Raw genomic sequence first — 9,908 nt, forward strand, 5'->3', positions numbered from 1 at the left:
TTTTGTTCGGATTTGTGACGCTCTCTTTGTAAGGCAAATTCTTAAAAGTGTGACCTAAAATGGCCGCTGAAAGCCCTCTCAGAGCGGTAAAACCAAGATGGTCGCACTACAGCTAAAATACGAATCGAACTGAGCTGAAAGTTATATTTATGTGAATCACTTATATAGGCCATTCTTCTGAGAAAGTTTGAGGGATTTCATTTTTTCTCGTCCAAACGACGATAGTCGATATTTACAGAGGACGGCTCTTAAGGCATACACTGTAACGTATAAGCCTCATTTTCGCAAATTAAGGGGAAGGTCTTGGGTTTGCCGGACTTTTGAGTAGAAATTATGATATTGTTAGAGTGTAGTCTGGATTGAAGAACGAATGCATGCGATTAAAGCTTATGTAGTTGCTAGAGTATAACCATTTGGTCCACTTATTACATGTACAAAGCCTGGTATGCTGTTAGGTTTTAACGGTGAAAGATCGAACTTCTAAATGGTAACAATAAGTAGTGTTCGTATCGCAGCCTGATTGAAAAGACGGTAACACTTTTCACAGTTTTCCTTTTACCAACAAAGACCATGTGGCCTTGGGCTAATAAAATAGATGATCTGCATGGCTTGAAGTGGGTAATGGTCCAAAAAGGAGAATAATCACAATTTCGATCACAATATTAAAAAAACTGCAGCTAAAATTGTATACCTGGAGAAGAAGACATTTAACCCGTAGAACAAAAACTGTTAGAGTTTCTGTGGAAAAATAAAAAAGGGTAAATGAAAAAACAAACAAACAAAAAAGAAACAAACAACAACAAACAAAACGAAACTGGTCCTTACTAAGGGAGGGTGGATTACTTATGACGGATTGAGGAAGTATGATGAAAGCAACAAGGCTGGCATGGATCTCAAGACTTAAAGACAGCGGACATCAACATTGGAAGACCGTTCCTTATCATTTCTTTTGGAGGTATGGACGTATGTCAAGTATTTTGATAACCACCCAAGCCTGTACAAAGATTTTCTGATATACCTCAATGACCTAAATGGGAGAAACAATTTTTTTTAACAACAATTAAGGAAATTTTATTTTGGGGAAAACTATTCTTTAACAAACAATGGTTCTCCAGGGGTATTCTGTCCATTAATGATATTTGGATAATGGTGGACAATTTAAATCGTTTGAAGCTTTGAAGGGTAAATTTGGTTTAACAAGAATAAATGTAATGTTTGAATACATGTAATATATTTGTCGAAATCAATTAAAAGAAATTGTTGGACTGTTTGATGTTATTACACGTGCCAGAAAGCAAATTACGTAGGGTCAAATGTACGGTCCACAATGATACTCATAACTGTGACAGGGTTACTTTGTCTGCGAGAAGAATCTTATATAAACGAGCGCGTCGTATTTTCATCAAATGAAAATAAAATCGTAGACTCTCAAGGAGACAATTCCTTGCGCAGAGTCTTGGTTAGAATGAAAAAAAGGAACCAAAGTTAACTACTTTTCCATTCAAGTTGATACACGCCATGATACACAGAGGGTTTTACTGCATAAGAAAATTGTCGACTTTGCCTGACATTTAGAATGTTGGTGAAGAATCCTGTTATATTTGTTAGTGAGTTGTCTGTCGCTTAAAACCTTTTGGTCCGGCGTTTCTCCGTAGTGGAATTCTATGTTATGTCCTTTTTATGGAATTTAAGGTCTTATATGGTTGAAACGCTGGACCACAATTTTTTTTTCCTGAATCATTACATCTGAACTGCAAAGTTCCACAGTTTTAGGCAATAGATGGACTACAAAGCCCTGCCTTTCCTGTCCTTTTAGAATTTTTGAAAGAGGCCACTGATGCACAGAGCTGCTCTGGCATCAACCAAAGATAATCAAAACTCCAAGCTCTCTGGACAACTCTCGTCATTTTTAAGTTTCGCTTTTGCTTTTTTTGGTTTTACTTCTGATTAAATCGCTTTTCTCCATGCTCGTTTTTAGTTCGAAGTTCCTTAGAACAGAAACCTGCTTCCGACACCAATAGCAAAGTGGATGAGTTGATCAACAGTAGGTTTCTAATCATCGCTTAAAATGCCCAGTTGCTCAGCAACAAAGGTCTTGTCTTTGTTGACTACATTTGCGATTCTGAGGTCGATATTGCTGGCTGGCTAGCTGAAATCTTAGGACGTCGCTATTAAAATTGCTGCTACTACGACTGGATATCAGTTGCTTGACCACCCTCGTCCAGATACAACCGGCGGTGGCACTGGCGTTTTAGTTCGGGACTCGCTTGTAGCCAAACAAGCTAGAGCGGATATTCTCGTCTCTTTTTAATCTTAATCAGCGTGGATTGTTAGCTCTGGCTCATTTCGCTTACGCCTAGTTGCCATCTACAGACCTCCTCACTCGCCTAATCATCCGGTTACTGCGAGTAGGTTTCTTAGAAAATTCGCCGAATCTCTGGAATCTATCGTCATGACAGCTGAGCTGCTAATATTGGCCGGTGATTTTAATATCCACGTCAGTGTACCGTCGGACAACGATGCTGTTCGTTTTCTTGATCTACTTTCGTCAATGGGCTTACAGCAACACATTGATTTTCCAAGTCATGTGTCTGGCAATACTCTATTGATAAATCGATCCTCGGATTCTTGCCTTATACGGGATGTCCAACCCGACACTTATTTTTCCGACCATTGTTCAGTGCTATTCTTAATCAAAACTTAAAAACAACGGTATTGATACTATTGATACTACAGCATTTATGGAGGATCTGTCTGCCTCTAGATTGTGTCAGGACCCTCCATCCCAGCCTGACGAGCTGGTAGACTGCTATAAAACCACACTAGCTGAACTACTAGATCGATATGCTCCTCTTAAGACCAAAACTGTGTACCAGTGCCTCGGTACTCAGATGAAATCCACGAAGCCAAGAGAGGGCGTAGGCGTGCCGAAAGGAGATGGAGGTCAACTGGGACTGCCGATGACCTCGACGCAATTAAAAGAAACAAAAATTATGTGATGCATTTGCTAAAAGAAGTTAAATCAGCTTTTCTCGCAGTGAATTTATCGATCAAAATGCTGATCATCAAGGAAAGTTATTTCGAGTTGTGAACGACCTTTTAGTGGATGAGGACACACTATGTTTCTCAGACTTTGCGGATGAATCGGCGCTTGCAAGTGACTTGGGGAGGTACTTTGTGCAAAAAGTTATTCGACTACGAGATGAGCTTGATCAGTGTGCTGTTCCGGACGATAGTGTTACCAATAGTGATTCACCAACTCCAGTATTTATTGAGACATTTGCGCCACTGACGGAAGACGATGTGTGTATGCTAAATCTACATCTTGCTGTGTCCTGTATTGAACCTCTTATTCCGGTGATTACGAAGATAATTTACATCTCGTTGGATTCAGGAATTTTCCCTGTAAGCTGGAAAGAGGCTGTGTTATTTATACCTCTGCTGAAGAAATCGGGTCTGGATTCAGTGTTTTTAAAAGAACTTGCGCCCCGTGAGCAATTTGGCCTACATCTCTTAGCTTACAGAGGGTGCTGTATTTAATAAGGTATACGACCACATCGTCCGGTCAGGTCTTTATCCGCTGTTGCAATCTGCATATCGTCGATACCACAGTACGGAGACAGCGTTAGTCAAAGTCGCTAATGATCTTAGAATTAAGTGCCGCATTTGACACAGTGGATCATGGAATTTTACTTAGACGCTTGAACACAAGCTTTGGTATACGCGGAAAGGTTCTAGAGTGGTTTTCGTTATTAGGGCGTAGCCAACGTATTTTGTTTGATGGGGTTAAATCAGATAGCTTCGATTTGCGCTTCGGTGTTCCACAGGGAAGTTGTTTAGGTACGCTTCTTTTGGTGGTTTACGCCTCAAAGCTCTTCGAGATAACGAAAGCACACCTACCTGACGCTCATTGCTTCGCTGATGACACTCAACTCTACTTGTCTTTTAAGCCCAACAGTCCGACGGATCAGGCAGAGGTGGTGTGCGCCATGGAAAGATGCATTAGTGACTTAAGAAAATGGATGTACCTGAACAGACTAAAAATTATGATAATAAGACTGAATTTCTTATTATCGGATCTAGACAGCAGCTGTTGAAAATTAATCCTTGTACTGTCCGCTTTGGCACAGCAGACATTAACCCCGTACCTGACGTGCGCAATCTTGGCTCCTGGTTTGACTCTGACTTCTCCATGTCCACCCATATTTCCAAGTCTTGTGGCGCGGCATTTTTCTGGCTCCACAATATTAAGTAAATAAGTAAAAATTTTTAGCAAGAGATTAAATAGAAGTGGTTCTGTATGCTTTCGTCACAAGCAGAATTAACTATTACAATGGACTTCTTTATGGACTTTCAGATTGTGAAATAACTAAACTGCAGAGAGTACAATACACGCAGATATGACCATATGACGCCCGTTTTGCAAAAATTACACTGGTTACCAGTTAGGTAAAGAATACATTTAAAAATCTTATTTTTAACTTTTGAAGCACTAAACGGTATGGCACCAGCTTATTTTAGTGATTTAATAAATGTAAGAAGGCACGCAAGCTATTCACTGCGCTCTAATTCAGGCACTATTCTATTACATCCAGCAGGGGAAATGAAAAAATTCTTTGGTGACAGTTCTTTTAGTGTAGCTGCGCCTTAACTGGGAACGCGCTCGCAGCAAGCCTGCGCAATGTCATATCTTTTTAAGTTAGCTTTTAGCCTTTAGCGCTTAAGTTACTTTTTTTATTGTTAAATTTAGTGTACGTACATATTTAGTTTATCATTTTCTAATATTGTAATGCGCTTTTGATCATTTGATGTTAAAAAGTGCAACATAAATATATTATTATTATTATTATTATTATTATTATTATTATTATTATTATTATTATTATTATTATTATTATTATTGAGGTGAAGGTGAAGCTGAAGCCCTCGGCGGCTAAGATGTCGAGAAAACAAAAGATGAAATGGACAGAGCAAATGAATAACGACATTCTGGAATGCAAGAGGAAAGCGAAGGAACTAACATCGTCGCAAAATCCTCCATGTAACTGCAATGGCAGAAGGAAAGGTTATATTGAAGTCATGAAAGAACTATGGGATGAGAAGGGCTATGCACACCTTGAGTTGAAAAGTCAAAATCTGCGAAATCAGGCCTCGAGGCTCGAAAAATTGCATGGTTGTGTCATTAATGATTGTGGAGATGATGCGAGAGCATTAAACGCCGACGGGGATGACCAAACTGCACTTTTCGCGGCGGCCGACTTTGATTATAGTCAGGAAAGTTTTAAAGACGAAGATCAAAACACCAAAGAGAATGCTAATTTTAGCCACTCGGATTTGCATATTACAGCGACACAATCCCCAGCGGACGTATGGCCTGTGGCGGAGCGTACAATGCAGTCACGCACTGAGAACTCACTCCAAGACCACTATGACACTGAGGTGCCAGGACTTTTGCCCAGTCACGAAATCACGAGCAAACCATCATGTGTGCATTGTGGACGAAGAAGTGATGGAGTAGAAATAATGCTTAGCACTTCATCTATTGACACTGCGTACAATGAAATAACAACTTGGCGGAAAAACACATTCCTAGTCCCGTATGGAAGAACTGGAAGAGACTTTATTGAACAGTTAACTAAACACATCAACGACTAAAACAACAAAACGGAAATGCAGCACATAGCTCTGAAGGCAGCTATTGTTCTGCTGGCACTCGGCCTACAAAAACCAAGTCGACAATCTAAAGCAAAAGATCACCAAGAGTGTTTATCAAGGAGACTAACATTATGGAAAGAGGGAGAAATAGACACTCTACTGCGTGAAGGTCGGATGATACAGAAGCGTATGACAAAGTCTAGGAAACCAGAACCACAGAATCGGGCAAAGATGTTCGCAAAACTGGTAATGGAGGGGCAGATCAATTCAGCTCTGCGCTATCTGAGCGAAGAAGACTGTGGGGGTCTTCTGCCATTAAGTGATGACGTAATGAGACAACTTACGGATAAACACCCGAGTGCCGGCAAAGGAAGCCCAGTTAGGAGCTTTGCTCTTTGGTCCTGTTGAGGATGTCCCACATATCCTATACCACGAAATAAATGGAGAAATGGTGAGGGAAGCAGCCTTATAAAAACTAAGGTTCCGGCGGCCCATCGGGAGTAGACGCCAATGGCTTTAAAAGAATGCTCGCCTGCAAGTCTTTCAAGAAAGCCAGCACAGGTCTTTGTGATGCTATAGCGGTGTTAGCAAAGAGACTTTGTACCGAATTTATCGACCCTTTCACAATCGAGCCAATTTTGGCAAACCGTCTTATCCCACTAGACAAAGGAAATGGCGAAGTGCGGCCGATTGGTGTTGGAGAAGTGATCAGGAGAGTAATCGGAAAGTGTGTGACGAAAGTGACAAAGCAAGATATCGTTAATGCCTGCGGCTCACTTCAAGTGTGCGCAGGCTTGACAAGTGGCGGAGAGGCAGCCATTCACGCCATGCACAGCATATTTGAAGCCGACGATACGGATGCTGTGCTATTGATTGATGCTTCGAATGCTTTTAATTCACTGAACAGGGCTGCTGCCTTACATAACACCAGGATTCTGTGCCCCTCTATATCTACCTACGCCATAAACACTTACAGAGAGCCTGCGCGCTTATTTGTAATCGGTGGAAAAGAGTTGACATCTGCAGAAGGCACTACACAAGGTGACCCCAAGGCAATGAGTCTCTATGCTATTAGTCTCCAACCGTTAATTACTAGCTTAAATTCCTCAAGCCTTACAAAGCAATGCTGGTATGCTGATGATGCAGCGGGTGCTGGTTCTCTGAGGGAGCTGAGAAAGTGGTGGGATGTGTTCAGTGAAATGGGACCTAGCTTAGGATATTATCCCATTGCTAAAAAATGCTGGATACTTGCTAAACAGGGGAAAGAGGATGCTGCAAGGGAAGTATTTCGTGATACTGCAATTAACATATCTACGCAAGGCCAGAAGCATCTCGGCGCTGTCCTAGACTCTAGAACCTACCTAGAGGAGTACATGAACGGAAAAGTGGAGGGATGGGTCGATCAAGTTGTCAAGCTGGCAGAATTTGCTGCGACGTATCCACAGGCTTCATACGCGGCCTTCACATTCGGGTTGAAACATCGCTGGACTTACTATCTTAGAACATTACCCGATATCGAAGATCTTCTAGAGCCGCTAGAGCGTGCCATAAGCCACGCCCTTATTCCTGCTATCACAGGGCACACCTGCACGCCAGCTGAACGTGATTTGTTAGCATTACCTGTAAGACTGGGTGGTCTTGGGATCACCAACCCATGTGAAACTGCGGCCTCGGAATATGAAGCTTCAACCTCGACAACTAAACCGCTAGTCGAACAGATACTGGCCCAGACGCCTGAGCTCCCGGATGACCATACAATTAGAACATTACAGCAACGTAACCGTCGAGATAAGGATGCGCGCCTTAGAGAAAACCTAGAGGAAGTAAAGAATGCTCTTCCTGAACAAACCAAAAGAGCTACCGACCTTGCTGCGGAGAAAGGGGCATCAAGCTGGCTAACATTCATTTCTGTTAAAGATATGGGTTTTACCTTACGTTTTTGATGTAGACCACGCCATGGTATGCAGACGTGGAGGCTTCATTATTCAAAGACATAATGAACTGCGTGATCTGGAAGCCGAAATGTTTATGGTGTGCAATGATGTCCAAATTGAACCGGTACTTCAGGAGATCAACGGAGAAGTGCTGACACCCGGTACAAACAGAGCAGCGGATGCCCGACTCGAGATTCACGCTCGTGGCTTCTGGGATCGGCAAGGCTCTGCCTTTTTTGATGTAAGAGGTTGTTACCCGAACGCAGCGTCTTATCGAGGCCTCACCCCAAAACAAATCTACCGCCAGCATGAGAGTGAGAAGAAGAGAATGTACGCCAGCAGGGTGCTAGAAGTGGAACAAGGCTCCTTCACTCCACTGGTATTTACTACCACCGGAGGAATGGCAGGTGAATGCATGAGATATCATAGTAGACTGGCCGAACTTTTATCGACCAAGAAGGGAGAGAATTACGGTATTACAATGTCATGGATTCGCGCCAAAGTCTCATTTGCCCTCCTGAGATCTGCGCTGCTATGCTTGAGAGGCTCACGTTGTACGCGAAGAGCACCGCTGAAGATTGCAGATACGGACTTTGAAATCGATAAAAACCTGGCTAGATTTTAGATTTTAGGATGAGAACGAATTTCTCAGCTTTTTTTATCTTTTCTTTTCTTAATTTTCGCAATTTTAGCTGGAGCGTATTTTAACTTCCAAATATATTTTTAGTGATGATGCATGAATTGTTAATAGGTTTTTAATAGTTCTTTTTTGTACTTTTAACTTGTAAATATCGATTTTGCTCGGAATATTTCAATAAAGTTTAATTTTTTAATTAATTTTGTAATTATTATTATTATTATTATTATTATTATTATTATTATTATTAAAATATATGAATTTTTTCAGGCTTTCTTTTGCAACTGCTTAAGTTGCGTATATAAATGCGATGATCCTTCACTTATTCATTCTTTTTTTCGCCGTCCAAATATATGAATTTTCATATTTTCACTTTCATCTCATCAATTCTACGGGTATAATACGAATTCACAAACTGACCAGCTCCCAGTTGGCTTGAAAGCTCAATTGGTAGAGAATTTTATTAGCCGAGTAAGCTCAACTGACGCACCAAGCGCATTATTCATAACAAGGTTTTTTTCACCTGAAGTACTCGAAACAACTTTACAATAATGTTAATGATGTTAATGAGCCAATGATTTCAACTTCTTTACGTCACAGCTGAAGATAATTTAACATTTTAGTCGAACTATTTGAAACAGGGTAGGTGGTAAAAGACCAATAAATCATGATGGAATCAAACGAGCGAGAAGCCAAGCTGAAAGCAAGCTCACGTCAGCGTGCAACCCACGGGCAAATGGATGACGCGTACATCAGCCAATCAGAGCGCGTGTTTTACTGCCGCTATGCTATAAGGCAGTCAGAGGAGGGCCACTAACTAAAATCAACCAATCAGATCGCTTTATTGCCGGCCCATTATTTTCCAAGTTATGGGCCGTGTTTCGTCCCAAATAATTTCTGCGTTTGTGGCCTGCTTTGGACTTTAAAAAAGATGGCGGACGATGAAGTTTTTGTCAGACGCTGTTTCTGCTAGCTGGCCTTCAACCACGCAAAAGAAAGCTGTCGAATCATTCAGTGCTTAACGTTGAAAAAGCGCACCTGGTGTATTTTGCTGTGCTTTCATGGCTTCTCAGAGCTTCCGAAAGCCGTTTTGAGCTGTTTATCTCTCAGCGGCTGGTCCACGTGCAGCGCTGTACTATGTAAATGAGAAGGTTGGAAAATTGAAATCCAAATTGACCCGTCATTTGAGGAGATACTTCGAAAGCCTCGCTGAAATTCGCTGGAGACTTAATCGCACGTTTACCTGCCTCGTCATATGCCAAGAAGGATGATGAGTGGTCCGTCCTGAGCAACTCATTCTCGGAGAAGTTCACTTATTTAGACACAGGCCTTCGTTGAAAACAAAGCTGAATTCAAATCGGGTGCCATTTTTGCCGAGGATAAGACATGTCGCTGGAATGTCCTGACAAACTCACTTTAAACCTAGGCACGAGTACTAAAATTCGCCCAACAGGACTCCCGACAGGGGAATACAAGTGAAACCTTTGGTTACCAACAAACTACACACGCCCCAACCCGGGTAAGTGCAGTTTTGCATATTACAGTGCTGCTCGTGGACCAGTACAGCCGCTGAGAGATAAACTGCTCAAAACGGCTTTCGGTAGGTGAAGAGCCAGGCCTGGTTATTCACCGTCCGGAAGGTATTATAGGGAAAACTGTACCCAAGGTCTTTGGTCGCATCC

At 41.8% G+C, this 9,908-nt stretch overlaps 1 protein-coding gene and 2 pseudogenes across 1 annotated transcript in view; all 3 read left to right on the forward strand.

Annotated features, from left to right (window-relative positions):
* LOC146477042 (ras GTPase-activating protein 1-like) overlaps positions 1-9,908 on the forward strand; it is an 82,367-nt gene that overhangs the window by 32,170 nt on the left and 40,289 nt on the right. The window lies entirely within an intron of this gene.
* Positions 3,642-4,673, forward strand: LOC146477044 (uncharacterized; annotated as a pseudogene).
* On the forward strand, positions 4,927-8,376 carry LOC146477045 (uncharacterized; annotated as a pseudogene).

This window comes from Pavona decussata, unplaced genomic scaffold, assembly GCF_977016875.1.
Source record: "Pavona decussata unplaced genomic scaffold, jaPavDecu1.1 SCAFFOLD_72, whole genome shotgun sequence".
Classification (NCBI taxonomy): domain Eukaryota; kingdom Metazoa; phylum Cnidaria; class Anthozoa; order Scleractinia; family Agariciidae; genus Pavona; species Pavona decussata.